Raw genomic sequence first — 22,170 nt, forward strand, 5'->3', positions numbered from 1 at the left:
GGTCGCTTGAACAGGAATAATATTATTAGTTTAAAGTGAATTTCATCCAACCAGTAGTACCATGTAGAGACATTGCTGGAGCTGTTTTGGCAAAGCGACGCCTCGAAGTTATACTAACAACTAAGTTAGTTCCCTAGTTCAGTTCAAAGCTCTCAGGCCACAGACGATAGTAACTTATGATCGCTACTGCAAGATAATAACGTTTGCAACGACCCAGCTGAGTTTTTGTTTATTTTTACAGCTGTACAAGACCTCACAGCTTTGAGATATGATATCGTATCCTCAAAAGTATTTTTAATACGCTTTTATTAGGTTCAGACGTATGTATGTAACGGAATCTTTGAACATGGTTTTGAGCCCCTTCAAAATGTAGGATTAACTCGGAATTTGGCATACTTATATTAAAATAGAAAACAAATTTTAATATATAAAAATAGTGTAAGAAAAAATTATTTTATTGTAAAAAACCATGCGGTGCTTTTCATGATATTATGAAAATAACCCTTCTACTCATGTCTGTTCATAAAATATTTATAACTACTGATATAATAGCCGGCAAACTTCTTGAGCATTTGTCGACGTAGTGGGGGTAAGTTCGCGCATGGTACACTCACGTGCAAAAACATTATTTACTCTGCGTCATAATGCTATTAAATTATGAAAATCAACATATGTATTTATTTATATATTTATTAGAACATCAACAAAAAATATAGGTTAATAATTGTAATAATTTAATCTTGGGGTAAAATAGATATTCCTTCTATTAAGTCAAAACTAGAGCTGTTGCCAGGTCTTGGTTCAGTTGAAGCGAAGCTGGTATTTGTAATTTTGTTTTCGTTATCCTAATCTTGACCATCATCATCATCACTGTTTTCATCACCCGAGTCGCTATCATCGTGATGAGTCGACATAGGGCTCATTGGTGTAGTTTACAACTCGGTCGGTTCGGTCTTCTTTTTTGTCTATAATTAATGATTTTTTGGAGATATTCGATTCGTAGTAATCGAATGTTACTTTTTTTAAATACCCAATTTCGATTACTTTCTGTTTTTTTTTTCCATCTGAAGCCTAGCTCTTTCATAATTCGTCGTAAGCTTCATTCCGAGCCACTCACTACTCACTGATATTTTTCTTGCTTCCGAAGTCTGTTTTACTTTTTCCATATCATTCTTCCCCTGTTTTATAATGAAGCAATATACGTCGTACACAATTTTTCTACCCTTTCTTTTGAATACTACACCAGTTTGTCGCGGCATAGTGTATTTTTTATAAAAAATCAACAAACACTCAACATATAGCAATGGCAACAAAGTCAACAAGCAATTATAACAAATAACTTAACGATGAATAACGATAGACTTTTCACTGTACGCAAGCGTACTTTTGGGAGCAAGCGGAACGAGGGCGGGGTGCGGGACGCAAGGTTCGATTGATCTACCAATAACGCGCTCGATAGGATTTCCCCTGCCGTTGCGCCTCACCCTCACCACCAAAGTGATCTAAAATTCGGTTCTGCGCAGTCAAGGTCATTTGCTCAAGAAGTTTGCCGGTTACTATACTATGCAGCCCATGCTTTTTTTTATAATAAAATCATTTTTCTTACACTATTTTTAATTCAAATTAATTAAAATTTATTTTCTATTTTTTAGTTGGATTTTCTATAAAAGCGTATTTTTTTAGTTTTTTAAACTATTATTTATAATTAAATAGATTAATGATCGGTGATAAGTGACACAGGATCATCTAGCTTGAAACTAGAATTTCTTGTCATTTTTGAGACGGAAATAAACTTATTGAAATCACATACACAGTAGTTAAAAACGTAAGAGGATAGATAGAAATGGAGAAATCTATATTACTGCCACAAAATATTAAAATTATTGAAATTAAAACAAGTCGAATGTCGAACGGGAAATTGCGAAGAGAAAACAAAATACTCGTACATTTCACGTCAGAATTGAGGTCTGTTGGCCAGTGGTATTTAAATATTCAAAATATAATGGTGCGTGAACTAAGCGGTCAAGCGTGATGCGTTTTTTAACCTAGTTTTGCGCCTGGTTTCTCTTGTTTCGTAAAATTTACAAAATACAAAAAGCGTTAAGTCGTAATTAAAACACACGCGTCACATTATCTGTACTGTATCCAAGACTGTATCTTGGTACACTTTGGCTGGAGTTTTCACGCCTTTTTCATAAAAATGTAGTTGCGTCTCCTTGATAAGACACGCCCCCCCAAACCATCACTGACGCAGGATGATGACCACGTTGTACCTTTCCGACCAAACGACGCTCCACGTTGCAAACGTTATTATCTTGCAGTAGTGGTCATAAGTTACCATCATCGGTGGCCTTGAGCTTCTTTAGAAGGTTCTTTATTCTGCTCATTCTAGTGTTACCAAGCTTTTGAAGTGTCTGGAATATGACCGACGGCTCCATACCCACTTTGTGCAAGGCAATCACTGCAATCCTATTTTCTTTAAAACCCCATTCCATATTGTAATTTGATAATGAACACGAAAAAATATGCGAAATGGCGCAAAATCGAAAAAAGTTTTTAAAATATATTACGTGTTCCAAATTAAAAAAGTTGAAAAAAAGAAAGGTTTATGTAACAGTATTTACGGCCAGACTAGTTATAATTTCTAGGAATAATATGATGGCAATCAAAAAACACGAAGTCCAACTATGAAAGTAGTTTTAATTATATCAGTGGCTCACGAAACCCGTAGGAAATACTATATGTGAGAAAGCTTGGAGAAATACGTCATCTCAATTCGTATCATATTTGTCAACTAGAGATTTTGGTGTCCTCCGCAGCTCAGTCACGTCCGATACTTACCACATTTAGTCTAGATCCGGTAATGCTATCTCGAAAAATGTGTTCGGCTGTAGCAGATCTTGTATTCATTAACACAATTTTTCTTTTTATGAAAACGATATTGGACACGGCTTTTTGTACCACAAACTCGACAATTCGATGTTCTTTTTGAATTAAATTTGCTGTTTTTTTTTTTAATCGGTGTTTTTTATTTATTTTTTATTGCTTAGATGGATGGACGAGCTCACAGCCCACCTGGTGTTAACTTGTGGTTTGGTTACTGGAGCCCATAGACATCTGCAACGTAAATGCGCCATCCACCTTGAGATATAATTTGTAAGATCTCAGTATAGTTACAACGGCTGCCCCACCCTTCAGACCGAAACAAACGCATTACTGCTTCACCGCAGAAATAGGCAGGGCGGTGGTACCTACCCGCGCGGACTCACAATAGGTTCTACCACCAGTAAATTGTATTTATTAAACCTATATATATATTAGTATTTATGATATATGTATGTTAAGTATTTATGATATGCCAAACTTCCAATCGCACGAATGGCTGCTACGCGCCAAAAAATATCGAATGTTTGCCTACGATAAGCTAATATACGATAAGCTACGTTTGGAAATTTTAATAGTACATATTTTTTAATGAAGCGCTTATTATTATTTTTGTCAACAAAAAATATTACAAATAACGGGCTTTAAATATTCTCGTGCAATACGATTTTTTGTTTTATATAGAATATTGTTAGGCACTTCAAATTAATTTACTATATATAGCACTCGTGAGGAACCTTCACAGCTTGCTGAACTCATTATTGTGTTATTAGGAAAGGCGCCGACCGACTTTCACGAGACAGCTTTTTAATGAAATTAGTGTCTTGGATGCAGTGGCCTTTTCATCGTATGGGAGTACATTATACTTTAATTAAACAATTAATGATTAGTTTAAGTATAGGGATATTGTTGAAGAAAAATAATGTTATGGAACGCCCAATGAAATCATAATATGAATACAGCCACTCACTTACAGATATGAGGTCAAACGAGGTCAAACTCAATTTTATTTTAAACTAGCTGACCCGGCAGATTTCGTAGTGCCTCAATCGATAAATAAAAGACCTAAAGTTTTGTATAAAATAAACTTAAAACAAACAAAAGGAATCCGTCCGACGGGGAATACATTAAAGGAAAAACAAAATTATTATTTTTATTTAATTCCGAGCATTTTCATATTGATCTACCTTTTAAACCTTCCCTGGACTTCCACGAATAATTCAAGACCATAATTAGCTAAATCGGTTCAGTCGTTCTCGAGTTTTAGCGAGACTAACGAACAGCAATTCATTTTTATATATAGAGATAAGATAGATGATTGTCTTACTGTTTTATATACTGTGAATGGAGTCACAATGCACCTAATGTATTCCCGAAACTAATACAGAACATAACGTCAGTGCTAACATTCACCTTGAGACCGATAACTATTTTTATACTGGTGGTAGAGTATTTTATGAGCCCGCACGGGTATGCACCATCACCACCGCAGTATTGCATTTCGGTTTGAAGGGTGGGGCAGTCGTTGTGCTATAAAAATCGAGATCTAGAACTCTTGCCTCAAAGTGGGTGGCGGCAGTTACGTCGTTCGTGTCTATAGGCTCCGATAACCACTTAAAACCAGGTGAGCCGCTAGCTCGTCCAACTATTTAGCAATAAATAAAAAATAGTATCAGGCGAAGTGTAAGCCTATTTAAATGTTAAGCAAAAAAAAACAATTGAATATCATATCTGGATCCATGACCACTTGATAGCACTGTAACAATGATTTTGTAAAGTCGTTAAAAACTGTATTCATAGAATTCGATTCTGCCTATAATTTTACGACAGTAACGGTAATAAATTCGTAGATTAAAAATTAATTATAAATGTGTTTTAAAGTATCTGTAACTGTCGTAACCAGTTAAGCTGCGTAGAGCGTGCTACGCCGTAGCAATACAGTATTACAGAACTTGTTTAAATATGCGCCGTCAGTTACAATGTATACAGTTTGCGCATTATTAAAACTGAAGTGAAGTTTTCCTTCGGCAACTCCTGGTAATTACAAGCCAAGATTTATTATATGCTTCTTTGTTGCACTGAAGTATCTTGGCGATATAAGCAGAGTTTAATGGTAAGGTTAATTAAAATTATTTTCAAGCAAAGCTTTCCTTACTTTATTACTAATAATTAATTACAATAAAAGTTTATCGCCAATTTGTTTTATTTTATAGTAGTAGTTGTGTGGTTATAGTGTGACTTTCACTGCATATTGTAATTTTAGAATAAACGTCTATCAATAAATAGATAAAAAAATCACGAAAAATAAATGATACAATTTTTCATAAGTGACACCACTCTCGGTCCCTTCCTTATCTCGACATGGAGCGTGTATCACGGAAACACATCCTGCAATATAAATGATCTGTAAAATATCTGTGTACAGAAGAATAGAGGATTATAAATTGAGAGTGAGAGAGAGAGAGAGAGATACTTTATTGCACACCACAACAAAATTAAGATTGAAAAACAGTCAACAGACCGTTGTAATAAATTTTTTAATTTTTATTTCTTAGATGGTTGGACGAGCTGACAGCACACTTGGTGTTAAGTGCTTACTGGAGCCCATAGACATCTACAATGTAAATGCGACACCCACCTTGAGATATAAGTTCTAAGGTCTCAAGTATAGTTACAACGACTGCCCTATCCTTCAAACCAAAACGCATTACTGCTTCACGGCAGAAATAGGCAAAGCGGTGGTACCTACCCGCGCGGACTCACAAGAGGTCCTACCACCAGTAAAACCATAGCGGTCGTGCACGGTCTTCAAGTCGATAATTAGAGCGGCGTTCAGTATCGGAGTCATTTGGAAGGTAAAGCCAAATTGGCCTCTAAAATGTTGGGGGTCCTCAACACAGCGAATCGATATTTCTCGCATGGACAGAGACTTGCGCTTTATAAAGCACAAGTCCGGTCTTACGTGGAGTACTGCTCTCATCCATTCCATTTGACTCCATACAGAAGAGAGCCGTTCGGATTGTCGAAAATCCCATTATCACGGAACCTCGTTTGGAACCTCTCGGTCTGCGGAGGGATTTCCGTTCCCTCTGTATTTTGTAACGTATGTTCCATGCGGAATACTCTGAGGAATTATTCGAAATAATCTCCTCATCTCCTTTTTATCATCACACCTCCCGCCATCGGAGCAGGTTTCATCCATATTATCTGGAACCGCTGCGTTCATCGACAGTACGTTTCCAAAGATATTTTCTACCACGTACCATCTGGCTTTGGAATGAACTCCGCTCTACAGTGTTTCCCGAGCGCTATGACATGTCTTCCTTCAAACGAGGCTTGTGGAGAGTATTAAGCGGTACGCAGCGGCTTGGCTCTGCCCCTGGCATTCCTGACGTCCATGAGCGACGGTAACCACTTACCATCAGGTAGGCCGTATGCTCGTCTACCTACAAAGACAATAAAAATATATGTATTTTCCAGACAACCGGTGTTACTTAGACGAATTTAAACTACTTAAAAAATTAAGTAGAGATCTCAATAATAATAATTATAATAAACGGGGAAAATCAGATACGGTTATCTAGGCCCATTTCCCGTAAAATAGGAATCAGAGACCGATATATATTATATAGGTTTAAAAATGGATACATAAGTTTAAATAAATATATACGAGTATTTAGATATTAAACACACAGATAAAGGGAAAATATTATTTATTATATCTATTATATCTATATATTAATACGTGAAGCAAAGACGTGGTTCAAATTGAGAATAGATTAAATATTGTTTGTCTTTATTAATATTTTTATAGTGTACTTTTGGCGAAATTTGTGATTATAGGAGTATAAAATACGATCATAATAGTGTACAAACTTACAATTCCAATTAATTATAGTCGAATTTCGACTACTGCGGGACCTCTAGTTGTACACCTTGAATCTTAATAATTGAATATTTTAATCATAATCAAACGTTTAAGTGTCTGTATGTTTTCGTTGATCGTTTGTTTAAAATGAATTAGTATATTATTTATTCTATAAATAACAGTTTATCAAGAACGATCTAAATCTAACGGATCTAAACTCGCAGCCTGGCGATAAACTCTGTCTCGTTAAATGAGTTTTCATTAACCCGATTCAGTTGATTTCTTACTATAAATTGAACTGTAGATAAGATGCCCGAGTAAAACGGGCAATAATAGAAACTTTGGATGCTCTCTTGAGACAAAGACATAGCGCGTTGTATTGTGTACGAAAATCATCGACAAACACTATTATTGTTATTACGGGCTATATTTATCTGATCATAGCTGACCCGGCAGACTTCGTAGTGCCTCAATAGATAAATAAAAGACCTAAAGTTTTGTATAAAATAAACTCAAAACAAACAAAAGGAACCCGTCCAACGGGGGACACATCAAAGGAAAAACAAAATTGTTTATTTTGTGTATTTTTATTTAATTCCGATATTTTCATATTTATCTACCTTTTAAAACTTTTCTGGACTTCCACAAATATGTAAGACCAAAATTAGCCAAATCGATCCAGCCATTCTCGAGTTTTAGCGAGACTAACGAACAGAAATTCATTTTTATATATACTTATATATCTGATATGACATGCCCAAATTACGTCACGCGATAACCGCGACCTCTAACAATATAAAAAAGTTTTTACATAAAATACAGTAGAATACGTCGTCTGTGCATTGACAAAAAATAATTAAAAAAAAAGTGAATAAACGAAGAGAACTTTTTTTTCTGTTAGATGTTAGAAGTTACACATTAGACAGTTTTAAAATTAGTACTTATTAACTGTAATAAAGAAAACACTTTTTTTTAATATTTATAACGAAGGATGAGTTCATAGCCCAGGTCGTGTTAGGTGATTACCAGAGGCCATAAACATCCATAATCTAAATGCCACCCACTTCGAGATATGAGTTCAAACGAAACCAAACCAAAACTTTTACTGGTGGTAGGACCTCTTGTGAAACCGCACGGGTAGGTACCACCACCCCGCCTATTTCTGCCGTGAAGCAGTAATGCGTTTCGGTTTGAAGGGTGGAGCAGGGTCGCAACTATACTGAGACCTTAGAACTTATCTCAAGGTGGGTGGCGCATTTACGTTGTAGATGTATATGGTCTACAGTAACCACTTAATACCAGGTGGGCTGTGAGCTCGTCCACCAATCTAAGCAATAAAAAAAGAATTAAAAAAAACGCATTACTGGTATTATCTATCACCAAAGTATTCATTTCCAAATCACTATACTTGTTTTGATAAAATTTGGTATCCTTTAATCTCACTGAGGTACGGAGTCTTTGCCCACGCGATGTAAAATGTAACTCAGGCTAGCGAAGCTGCGCCAGATAGTAAAATTTTAATAAACTTGTCATATAATTATAAAATTCTTTACATTTTTCCACAATAAAAAATACGACATATTCTCTTTGTACGCAAATAATTTAACTTATATCTCGAAATCTATTTAAATGACTTAGAATGTTCATTTGGCAGTAAAATTGACCTATTTTCAGGTTTCTAGTCAAGTTACTCAGGGCATGTAATTTTGTATGGTCAGAAATTTGGTTACATAATAAAACTAGTGCTTCTGAAGCTCTGACTCGCTATGCTGAACTCCTTCAAATCTACAACTCGATTGTAACTTATTTCCCATGTTTCGGTAACCGTTTCACATCCGTTGAACTCTTTGATCAGCTAAGCTTTCGAACTTTTTCATCGGAGAGCGCGTAAGCTCATAGACCTATATTTTTATTCAAAGATTTTTTCCCCGTTATTTTCATCTCGTCAACCACTGATTAACTATAGGTTTTAATTCAAAGTCTATTTTGTATTCACCCTAAATCGATTCACTACTGTGGCATCCTAGATGTAGCCTGTAGAATTTGGGTTTCTGATTACATAGGTCTTACACGCCAAACGAGTGGTTTTGTGAATGACTAGACATCTATATATTAATACGTGAAGCAAAACTTTGTATCCCTTTTTACGTAAATTGCGCGGACGGAGGAGTATGAAATTTTCCACACTTATAGAGAATATAGAGAAGAAGTGCACAATGCTAATATTTTTTTTAAATAATGCATAAAAGATACATTAAATCAATAAAGAAAACATTACACACACTACATACCATGTATTTGACGCACACATGCATGCATACTATTTATTGTCATTGTCAAACTTTTGTTCTTGACGTCAGTGGTCAAATTGAGAATAGATTAAATATTTTTTGTCTTTATTAATATTTTTTTATGGTGTAGCCTTGGCGAAATTTGTGATTATAGAAGTATAAAATACAATCATAATAGTGTACAAACTTACAATTCCAATTAATTATAGTCGAATTTCGACTACTGCGGGACCTCTAGTATATTTTCACTCGCAACCCGCCCATTTTGTAAAGTTAGATAACGATAATTATATATATTTTATCCTCATATACCACATGTGTGAGATGTAACATTAATACTTAGAGTTTAACTTTTGATTATGTAAAGGAAATAGTTTTAGATTTTTGCTGCTACTCACTCTTAATAATATAATACTAGAGGACCCGTAGTAGTCGAAATTCGACTATAATTAATTAGAATTCTAAGTTTGTACACTATTATGATTGTATTTTATACTTCTATAATCACAAATTTCGCTAAGACTACACTATAAAAAATATTAACAAAGACAAACAATATTTAATCTATTCTCAATTTTGACAACAGACGTCAAGAACAAAAGTTTGACAATAAATAGTGTGCATGCTTTGTGCGTCAAATACATGGTATGTAGTGTGTGTAATGTTTTCTTTATTGATTTAATGTATCTTTTATGCATTATTTAAAAAAATATTAGCATTGTGCACTTCTTCTCTATATTCTCTATAAGTGTGGAAAATTTCATACTCCTCCGTCCGCGCAATTTTCGTAAAAAGGGATACAAAGTTTTTGCTTCACGTATTAATATATAGATAAATGTCAGCATATCATCCTATCAGAGCTTTTAATTTGTCTATTAACGAGTCCAATGTATCGACGACACTCAATAACAAACATATCTAAATGCTTTGGACTTATTTTTTAATGTTGGTCAAGCGATTTGACGGCCATCCTAGTATAAATTATTACCCAAGCCTATGGTGGTAAAGCTTACCCGATCCTTAAAATCTTCGCGATCCAAATTCAAAGGACGGTAGTACCTACTCTTGCAGTATTACAATAAGCTTTACCACAACGTGTGATTCTGTTCTCATATTGATCCTCAAATTATGTTAGTAATAATATGGGAGGCGTTATCGTCATACAATCGGTTTACAGCCCTCAATAAATGTTTTAGAGCGTGTAACTCTCAGCATAGGAGACGGATTAACAGCTGTAATGTTTGGCCACTGAGCTACGTACGATGATTCGCTTGAGGCTCGTTTTCTGTAAAATATTGGCTGTCTGTAAATCAACACAAGAGAATATATTTCACGTACACACAATAAATTTGTAATCAGTTCTAGTCTATTGCAAACATCTATGTAGTACAAATATTCCCAGCTGATGAAGATGAGAAACAAATGTTTTTAGAATAGACTGATTTTATTGGTGATATTATATTTGTGCGGGACTAATTAGCTTCATTTCGAAGGTCGAATTTTAAAATTAAACTATTCTTAATTGATTATTATTAATTTATTTTATTAATTAATTAATTGATAATTAACTAGTCATTCGTGACCACGAACACTGTATAGTATTCGAAACGATAACAAATAGTGAAATAAAAATTATTAACCAGTGATCAAACCGGTACGGTTTTTATTAAGACAGTGATTTGGTTTTGGTTCCCTAGAAATGTTCATGTGACATGTTGGCTACTTAATATCTGAACTGATGCACACTTAACACTAAACGTTTGGAAATGAAATAAAAACATTGTACTTTTAGGAACCAGAAGTGAAATATTCTTAAAAAGTTTAGCAACTACCCCCCGAGGGGATCTTAAGTAAGCAATCTTTAACGATGAGATTTATTTACACTCAGATCCTATGATCTTAATATAATTTTATAAAAGCAAATAAAATAGAAAGGACTTACAAATTACATGGAGTCAAATCGAAAGGATATCGGTACGCGACCACGTCATAAAATGTAAAAGAAATATGCCTTTTCCACACTAACCTTTATAAGCAGCGGCATCCCACCCGCACATAAAGATGCGAAAAAAACTTAAATATCCCACAATACAGTAACATAGCAAATTGCTCGAATTAAAACAAAAGCTATGTTAAGAATCTAGCTTTACTGTTACTTTTTTTTTATTTTATTTTTATTGCCTAGATGGGTGGACGAGCTCCCAGCCCACCTGGTGTTAAGTGATTAGTGGAGCCCATAGACATCTACCACGTAAATGGGCCACCCACCTTGAGATTTCAGTTCTAAGGTCAAACCGAAACGCATTACTGCTTCACGGCAGAAATAGGCAGGGTGGTGGTACGTACCCGTGCGGACTCACAAGAGGTCTACCACCAGTAATTACGCAAATTATAATTTTGCGGGTTTGATTTTTATTACACGATGTTATTCCTTCACCGTGGAAGTCAATTGTGAGCATTTTGTTAAATACGTATTTCGTTACAATAATTGGTACCCGCCTGCGGGATTCGGTCACCGTTGCATCGCTAGTTACGAATGCACCGGACGTTTTATCCTTTAGGCCACGACGACTTAAAACTTACGACTTAAACTTACCTCACACATAATTGGCATTGCAGTGCCATCTTAAAATAACTTAGTAATAACAACAACTGCGTATAAAACATCCTTGCTGTGTAGGTCTGTATCAATGATAAAGTTATAGTATAAGATAAAATACATCTATGCATGGGTCTGTACATTGATACAATGCGATATTATTAATTACCACGCAGCAACGTAAAGGCGGAACGAAACAGATATTTAATTAGACATCTTGTTGTATGTGCTTCGACAATAGCTTCTGAATTTATAAATATGGTAGGTACTTCATGCATAGCATTTTTGTAAATAATAAGACTTTAGTTATTGTAAGATAATTTGAGAATTCAGACGGCGCCGAGCTTCACAAGAATCAATTCTAAGTAAATGGGGCTTTTTTTTATTTTACTGCATAGGTGGGAGGAAGATCTCACGGCCCATCGGATGTTAAGTGGTTACCGGAGCCCATAGACTTCCACGCTTGAGATATGAGTTCTAATGTCTCAGTATAGTACAACGGCTGAACCACCCTTTAAACCGAAAGTCATTACTGCTTCACGGCAGAAATAGGGGGGGTGGTGGTACCTACCCGCGCGAACTCACAAGACTTCCCACCACCAGTAATGTATATATTTAAATATATTTGCTTTTTTTTTTATTGCCCTTGTAGGCAGACGAGCATACGGTCCACCTGATGGTGAGTGGTTACCGTCGCCCATGGACTTCAGCAATGCCAGAGGCAGAGCCAAGCCACTGCCTACCAGACTTATGTAATCACACTGTACATATAAACACTTTTTTTTAATGTACCAAAGAGCCTCAAACGGAAAAGCGTAAACATAAATCGAATAAAATTTATTAATATTTTACAAAAACAACGAAAAAAACCAACCAACAAAATTTAAAAGGAAATTTAAACAATTTATTCTCAAACGCGACCTCCAATCTCCCATAATTACGTCACAGATTGTCATTTAACGCTCCCGTGGTGATGTGACGGGTCACATAGATCGGTCACGCGCGGCCTTTAGTTGAATATTCATAGAACAATATACGAGCGAGACACGTGCGTGACATGAATATCTGTACGGTAGAGTGAGTATACGAAATTATCAGCTATTATCAATTGATTGAGCAGAAGATCTAGTCTGACCATAGGCCCAGCCGCAGTTTGAGATATCGAGTCAAATTCTCAATTTTTTTATTTTTTTTTATTGCTTAGATGGTTGGACGAGCTCACAGCCTACCTGTTGTTAAGTGGTTACTGGAGCCCATAGACATCTAAAACGTAAATGCGCCATCCACCTTGAGATATAAGTTGTAAGGTACTGAGAGTATAGTCACAACGGCTGCCCCACCCTTCAAACCGAAACGCATTACTGCTTCACGGCAGAAATAGGCAGGGCGGTGGTACCTAACCGTGCGGACTCACAAGAGGTCCTACCACCAGTAATTACGCAAATTATAATTTTGCGGGTTTCCATTTTATTACACGATGTTATTCCTTCACCGTGGAAGTCAATCGTGAACATTTGTTGAGTACATATTTCATTAGAAAAATTGGTACCCGCCTGAGATTCGAACACCGGCGCATCGCTCAACACGAATCCACCGGACGTCTTATCCTTAGGCCACGACGACTTCAAAATTATATACAACGTCAGCTTTAACCTTGTAACGGAAACACATAAAGGCTTCGCGGTAGGAAAAAAACGCTGACATATGCCGACCGATTTACTAACCTAATATTATTTAACTAGCTTTTGCCCGCGACTTCGACCGCGTGTAATAGTTAGTTTGGCATAAATAATACTAAATTTTAATACTAAATTTAATTTTACGGTAGGCAGCGGCTTGGCTCTGCCCCTGGCATTGCTGAAGTCCATGGGCGACGGTAACCACTCACCATCAGGTGGGCCGTATGTTCGTCTGCCTAAAAGGGCAATAAAAAAAAATAAAAAAAAAATTACTTAGAATATCATCTTTATTAAAACACCTTCACAAATAATGCTTTATTTTAGAACAAATTTGGTTAAACCGTTTCCGCAGCGCAGTGCAAGCTCTCAAAAGGGAAAAAAAACCCGATTTTGAACATTCTTATTGGTGCTCCGCTTGCATTGGTCTTAGCGTGATGTTATATAGCCTATAATCTTCCTCCTCAATAAATGGATTATCTAACACTGAAAGAATTCTTCAAATCGGACCAGTAGTTCCTGAGATTAGCGCATTCAAACAAACAAACTCTTCAGCTTTATAATACTAATAAAAATAATAGTATAGATATTAACAATTGACTAAGAATTCAACATCTTATCTCCTTACTGTATCATTATTGTTTGTATTCGTTCTTTGAACATTTCCTGAATGCTCAAGTTACAATATAAGCGCGAATAATCGACGAATAAGATAAATGGTTCTGTATCGGGGTGTGTTGTTTTTTTGCCTACATCTTCCGAACGAATTGCTTTTCGAAGAAGTCACCTAAATTACGAGGGATGTAAAACAAACAGTACTTTCGTTATGTTTTTTTTTTCCTTTTTTTTTCTAGTTTTGTCTGCTAATGACTAAACCATCATTTCTAAATTTTTTTTTCTACCGTAGTAATGTTGTAATGTCGACTTATAATACATTAGTGTTTTCCTCCTCAGAATAACAGGATAGCTGTTACATGGATAAGTGTCAGTAGTATAGTCTCTCGTTGGAATGAGATATTTTATCCGAAAAAAAGTAGCCCATGTCACTCTCTTGACTTAATACTATGTATTAATTTCAAAAAATTATGACAATCCTTTTCTTCATTTCGACATAAAAGGACAAACAAACGCGATAACACATCTCCATGTTTATAGTATAATAAAAACAAAAAAAATGTGTAAGTACGGAAGTGTGGATGTAATCAAACATCATTCGAATGGATCATTAGGAATCACAATTTTAAATACTCATGAGTTGAGGAATCACTAAGAAACTAAGATTTCCTACTCTTTTTCAAGTTAAGTACACAACACAACTGGGATGTTCTAAAATTCACAAAACACGTGTCTTATTTTATCCTACCTAATCGTTGGCAGACCATTCTATTCCAACTTCACGCGGACCGATAGGTAAGCTTACACGCTCAATCTAATAAAATTGCTAACACTGGGCCTAGAAACTTAGGAAAGACTTCTCTGAATCTACTACTGAATCGGAATCGCGACCCACTGAGAAGATTCGGCGAGAAACTCAGTGGGATGTGTCTATGGTTTAGTTAGCACGTCGATGGAAACAGCTCACGAGACGGCAACGGTCAAGTTTCAGGGACACGACCTTCAGCAATGAAGAAAGCGACGAAGAAGAAGAAAGAAGCACGTCGAACTCTTCGCCATAGTCGACGAGCTCGATGAGGTCGTTGACCGGTGCTTGAAGTGTCTAAAAGCACGAATATGGATCTGCGGGATTCGACAAGAAATAAAGTGGATATGTTGGGATCCGACCAGATATGTTTTGGGCGATGGGCAAAGCAAAGCCGCCGTCGGGTACTTTTGGGCGACGGCGTCTCTGCTTTGCCCCGTCGCCTGAGTCGGATACCCGTGTCTCATTGATAAACTTCATAAAATATACCCACATAGCTTGAAAAATACTGGTCCTTGTTGAGTCATAGCACTGAAATGTTGCCGAAAAAAAGAACGGTAGTGTGAAAACACCACAAGAATTAAAGAACCGTATTAATTACTTATGTAACGGATAAATCAATGTTAAATCTAGAACGTTCCAGATTAAACTTTAAGCTAGTATTTTCTCCTGTATGACGAATGCTAAGAACTTATACATAGATACAAGACAATGACGCACATCCGTCAAACCGAATGCTAAATACTTTACAAAGTATTAGAATTAGATAATTAAAGTAATTATTACGTATGGATTCCATCGTTTATTTAGTTACTGACATTAAGACGATGACATTTAAGAAAATAAAAACGTCTATTTCCAAAACTTTTTTATTGATAGCACTAAATTGTCAATGGCTAGCTAGTAAACAAAAAAAAGTTAAATCGGCTGACAAACAACAAAGAAAATGGTACATCAGTTAAGTTTGTCCTAGCCTATTTATATATAGATATAAATACGAATCGGCTTTCTAGCCCGAATAGAAATTATTTATCATTTAACGAAAAAAATCAATACAGAACAATAGAACGTGTTTTTTATTGCTTTGTATGGTAACTATCTGTGGGTAACACGAATTAACAGGCCACCTGGTCTGAAGCGGTTAGTCAGAAACATGAGAAATGAATCATTCGCCTTAAAATATAAGGTCGAAGTCAATTAAGTCTGTAAGTGTAAGTAATGGCTGTTTCTCTTTTCATAGGTTCACGTTGTGTAGTGTATGTACTTCGGCGACCAGTTGACATCAGATCGGTCGTGGACTATTTCCCGCATTTAATCCAAACAAAGTTCACACGCGGCTTTTTTTAGCTAAAAATATAGTATCAATAACGGCCGTCTGGTGTAGTGGTAAGTGACATGGTCACTACATATGGGGGTCGCGGGTTCGAATCCCGCCAAGGGAAGATATTTGTATGATAAATATAAATGTCTTTCCAGGGTTATGGATGTATATTAAATATATGTATGTGTATAATAAAAATCTACATTTATTTCCGTATCTGGTACCTGTAACACAAGTTCTTTACGAACTTATCACGGGACCAGTTAACGTGGCGTGGTTGTTAGTAAATATTTATTTATTTATCAAAAAAAAAAAAAAAAAAAACTGAATCACAAGGAACAGAAAATATTATATTTTTCCTAAACACGGTATACTTTGGCGGGTTCTCGAAATCTATTAATTGCTTATTTATTTTCAGTATTAATTTCAACTCAACTTCTATTTCTAAAATTCCCAGAGATGTATTAAACCATGTCTCGATAAATTTCATCGAAAATTGTGTTATTTCAATAGGAATTATTAGCGCTTTTCTTTTGATCATTATTTTAGACGGAAAAGCCATTCACGTTTTTCATTTGTGGGCTCTGATAGCCATTTACATCAGCTAAACAGTAAGCTTTTTAACCAATCTACGCAATAAAAATAAAAACTGTAAATAAGAGGAGTAGATTTAAAAAGTATAGAGACTCTCCTATCTGTTTGCTAAATCAATTATCATTGACATGCCAGACAATAAAATACACTATGATAATCGAAGATTACTTGTATAAATAACGTGTATTTGAAAGTATAAGTGTAGTTTCCGTAGTGTAGCGGTTATCACGTGTGCTTCACACGCACAAGGTCCCCGGTTCGATCCCGGGCGGAAACACTTTTGTCTTCGACTTTCAGTATAGAATTGGTGTTAGAATTTTGCATTTTGACTTATGTTTTTTTTGCTTGTCATGTCTTAATCGACAACTATACGTCATATGTTATTTGCCTACAAAGAATATAAAATGCGACTTCACAGTTACAATTATTAAGTAAAACTTTTCAAACACACTTTTAATATGTATTACAAAATTGCGCGGTTCCTTTTGTAGACGCGAAGTAAGCAAGCAAACCACGCCGTCCAACATAGAATATCAGATCGAAGTCTCGGTAACATTTAAGGGCAAACATACTTCTTTTGGAGCGAAACGTATCGTTTCACAACAGAATAACGTATCCGAACTACACTCTCAGAAGTTAAACACTGGTCGTCCAGTAGTCGAAATTCGACCATAATTAATTGAAATTATAGTTTATAATGTATTAAGATTCTATTTTCAAAGACTATTATTTTCTATAATCACAAATTTCACAAAGACTACACTATAGAAAAATATTAATAAAGACAAACAATATTTAATCTATTCTCAGTTTGACAACAGACGTCTAGACAAAAGTTTGACAATCAATAAATAGTATGCGTGCGTGTGTGCGTAAAATACATGTTAGTGTGTGTAATGTTTTTATTTATTGATTAAATGTATTTTAGGCAAAATTTAAAAAAATATTAGCATTCTGCACTCCTTCTCTATATTCTCTATAAGTGGGAAATTTCATACTCCTCCGTCCGCGCAATTTTCGTAAAAAGGGATACAAAGTTTTTCCTTCGCGTATTGTTATAATTATATAGATAAAATTCAAGCTAATACTATCTGAATTACGATCACTCTAAGCTATCCTTAGCTTATCACTATTTATCTTAATGAAAATAAATTCGGTCTTAGAGACTCGAGGATCGATAACCCGACGCCATTATTCGATAACTGTCAGATAAGAACCGCTAAGTTCCGGATACTCGTCGGGCGATTCACTTGTTTACTTTTAGTGAAACATCCTCGGATTTTATATGAAACTAGCTTAAATATTTTACTTAGTATTGTATTTAAAACAATTGAAATTGGAAATGAATAGTCGCTGCTGTGAATCGAACGTTTTGCTAGATATGGATTGTGATTTTGAAGGCGGTAAGTTTTTTTATTCAAATTTAAAGGATTGCTATAATAGATTCTTTTTACTTGTAATCCTAGAATAACATTAAAAGAGATTCTTTCGGTGACATGTACAATGTTAAACGTCTTCAGCAGTCTAGGGTGCTGAAAGAAATCATTTCTCCAATTTCCAAGCTATGTCCTCTAGTTTAGATCATGTGCTCTCTGTTAATTAGTTACAATACTGTTTTATAATCACAAAATAATTCCTTTTCACAGTATCATTTCCTAGTATAATCCTGCTGGTTGAAAAAATATTTAAAGAGTCATGGCCAAGATTTTAAACATCAATTGTATAGTATATCGGCTTTTTTTTCCGGGCCGGGGGCCGAACCTCCTACAAGGTCCCCGAGCCTAGAGGGCACGCCGAGTATGTGGGACTTGACGATCTGCAAGGTGTTGGGAGCAGACCGCGGGCCCAAGGAATTTTAGGGCTCTACGGCACTAAACGACTCTCCTGCACTCTTACGCCCGACGTCCGATCTCTGCCAGGGTCAGAACCCGGTCAAAGTAGGGGGGTTCCCGCGATCAACAATACAACCAGACACGCGGCGCCACCCCGAGGACACCCGACCGACGGATAGTATATCGGCTGCCCTAACCTTCAAGCCGGAATGCTTCCTTCGCTTCAGAAACAAGCCGGATGATGGTACATACTCGTTCACAATAAGCCCTACAACTTACCAAAAAAATATTAATTCAATTCATTTCAATTCAAATGATTTATTTGCCAGAGACATGGTGCATAGACAGGTTATAGAAAATTTGAAAAGTTCAGCATGCTCTTACTTAAATAAAAAGTGTGCAAATATAAAATAAATATAAAATTAATTGAAGATTACTAGCATGTCAATTTATAATTATAATTATTTATAACTATTTATAATATAATAAATTATAAATAAAATTAAAATAAAATATAATATAATTATTTAAGTTATAATATAACATTCATAAATTATAGTCATAAAGAAATTAATGACATTCATAATCCATTAAAATCATACAATAATAGATCCAATCAATCAATCAAAATATAATTATTATTTAAATATTCACCGATATCAAAAATTTCCTTTAAAACAAAATTTTTTTGTCATCGTTTTTGAATTGTCGATTCTTTTTAAATATCGATTTAAATAACTGTAAATATTCGTAAATTATCGTAAATACCTTAACACATAAAGATAAATATAATAAAATAAATAAATCATACCATCTCGACTACAATCTTAATAAATTAATATTAATACAACAACGGACTGTCGTTCTGAATACGTCCATTGTAATCTCGGAGCCGGTCCAATACGATTACGTCGATTACTCGTCGGGAAGGCGGGCAACAATTAATATTTCACTCCGCGTGCATAGAGCTGATAAGAATACAGGAAATATATATGCGTATATATATATTAAGGAAGTGAGAAGTCATTTTCGAAGAAATTGTTACACAGCGAAAGACATCATATCGTTCACGAGATAATTTAAGGTTGCAAAAACACCAGAAATAATAATCATTTTACCTGTGAAGTTACCGTTGTACAATACTGGCCATTTCTAACGAAATTTATGTCTGGCTGGCAATAAATTCTAAATTTAAATAATTTTTATTTTAAGAACATCGAATTATCTTTTCGGATTCACTCAATTATTTATTGATTAGGTAATGTTTGTTTGTTCACTATATTATTATCGTTTTCATTAAAAAAGGTACAACAAAAATACGACTAATTATATTATATAATACGAGTTCCGACATGGTTACAATGCCACACAATCACCTCACAGCATTAATATTGACGATCGAACGCACGACTCGTTATTGGTTTGAAAGGTTCCGACATGGAAATTTGATCTAAAAATGAACCCTGTGGTCTCCCGAAAACTAATTTCAACAACGACGTACTAAAGGCGATAGCGGAAGCTGACGATAATTAATCTACCGCTGAGCTAGCAGCAGCTTTCAACACAAAACTATATTGGTCCATTTGCGTCAAATTGACTAGGCAAAAAAACTTGATAAATGGGTGCCGCGCGAACTAAACGATCGCCAGCTTAACGCTATACAAACGCTTTAAGGTATGCCTTGCGTTGCTTAACAGACACAGATACGAAGGAATTTTGAACCGCATTGACACTTGCGATGAAAAATGGATGCTTTAATAAACTCATAATAAACTAGAAGTCGTCGTGGCCTAAAGGATAAGACGTACGGTGCATTCGTATCTAGCGATGCAACGGTGTTCGCATCCCGCAGGCGGGTACCAATTTTTCTAATGAATATGTACTTAACAAATGTTCACGATTGACTTCCACGGTGAAGGAATAACATCGTGTAATAAAAACCAAATCCGCAAAATTATAATTTGCGTAATTACTGGTGGTAGGACCTCTTGTGAGTCCGCACGGGCAGGTACTACCACCCCGCTTATTTCTGCCGTGAAGCAGTAATGCGTTTCGGTTTGAAGGGCGGGGCAGCTGTTGTAATATACCCCCGCGAATCAATCGCTTATTCCAGGTCGAAATGAATGCCATTATTAGAGAAGAATTGAGATCTCGTGAGAAGTCTGTGTGCGCGTTACCGATCACCGCCAAAAATAATAAAAGTAACACCAATAATAATGCTACGCCGGTAAGAGCAATGCCATCTGTCGTCGAAAGACAGAAGCGAATATTAAAGGAACTAGTAAAATCGAGAACACTCGAGAAGTACAACGCCATCTTTTGTCAGATCGAAGCTACTCGACTTGTCAGGATGTTTTCGATAAGTCTAGGGATGTCGTATCGACTGTAAAAGCGTTGCAGATATGGCACGTAAGCGGTTAGCTTAGTAAGCGGTTCTACTCGAAGCGAAACAGCGAACGGATCACCTGAAGCGAAGCGGAAGAAGTGATTTACACATTGTAAAGTGTTCTGTAAGTGTTTTAAGTGTTAAATAGAGTTTTAATTTGTACTTCGGTGGAATTTTTATTTATCCCGTACCCCAGCGCGTAACAACAATAATAATAATAACAACAAAAAGACTAGTTTCCCGGTAACAAAGATTCCGTAACATCGGTCAGATCTGTCGATAATCTATAAATAGTAAGCGTCAGAATGCGAGTGGTGCGTTCGTTTTCCGTACCCTCGTCACCGGTCGGGTCGGGAATCACATCGCTCCAATGTTACGCACAATTATTTGTTTGCACTACATTGAACGGATCTTATATCTAGCCATTGTTGTTACGCTACATCGAAACAAGATCGAAATGAGGCAAACAAGATCAAGTTTGTTGAAATGCTATAACTAACTTCACAATTTTAGCGTACGTGTCTTGATATTATGTGTTGAAACAGGACGACGACAGTCGTTCTTTGTCGTAATTTAGTTAAACAAAGGATTTTCAAAACAGGAGATTGCACGATAAAACACTAACAAGTAAGAAAACTTTTTAAATATAATAAATTGGCTACATTATAGTGTTTTGAAACATTTAAGAGCATTGTCATTAGATCGATTATTTAACAGTACTTTTTAGTATTTATATGGCTAGACAGTGCATCTGGTGTTAATTGGTTACCGGAGTCCATAGTTATCAACAATGAAATATTGCCACCCACCTTGAGATAAGAGTTATTTTTTTATTTTTTTATTGCATAGATGGGTGGACGAGCTCATAGCCTACCTGGTGTTAAGTGGTTACCGGAGCCCATAGACATCTACTACGTAAATACCGCCACCCACCATGAGATATGACTTCTAAGGTCTCAACATAGTTACAACGGCAGCCCCACCCTTCAAACCGAAACGCATTGCTGCTTCACAGCAGAAATAGGCAGGGTCGTGGTACCTACTCGTGTAGACTCACAAAAGTTCGAAGTCTCAGGTTAATAATACAACGACTGTCCCAGTCCTCAAACCGAAACGTATTACTGCTTCACAGCAGAAATAGGCAGGTCGTCGTTACAAACCTGCGTAGACTAAAAGATACTCTACCACTAGCAAAGTTATTTAAAGCATGTTTTTCCATGATTAAGTCTTATTTTTGTCGCAGCACAATACTAATGCATTGAGCACCAAACCACAATCTAGTCTAAGTCTAATCGCTTAT

At 35.8% G+C, this 22,170-nt stretch overlaps 1 protein-coding gene and 1 non-coding gene across 2 annotated transcripts in view; one reads left to right on the plus strand and one right to left on the minus strand.

Annotated features, from left to right (window-relative positions):
• Positions 1–22,170, minus strand: part of LOC114240815 (EGFR adapter protein) — a 316,447-nt gene that overhangs the window by 252,854 nt on the left and 41,423 nt on the right. The gene's annotated exons all lie outside the window — the stretch shown is intronic.
• On the plus strand, positions 16,857–16,929 carry TRNAV-CAC (transfer RNA valine (anticodon CAC)). Its single transcript has one exon. It is a non-coding gene; the product is annotated as a tRNA-Val (tRNA).

Source organism: Bombyx mandarina, chromosome 09, assembly GCF_030267445.1.
Source record: "Bombyx mandarina strain Sakado chromosome 09, ASM3026744v2".
Taxonomy (NCBI): Eukaryota; Metazoa; Arthropoda; class Insecta; order Lepidoptera; family Bombycidae; genus Bombyx; species Bombyx mandarina.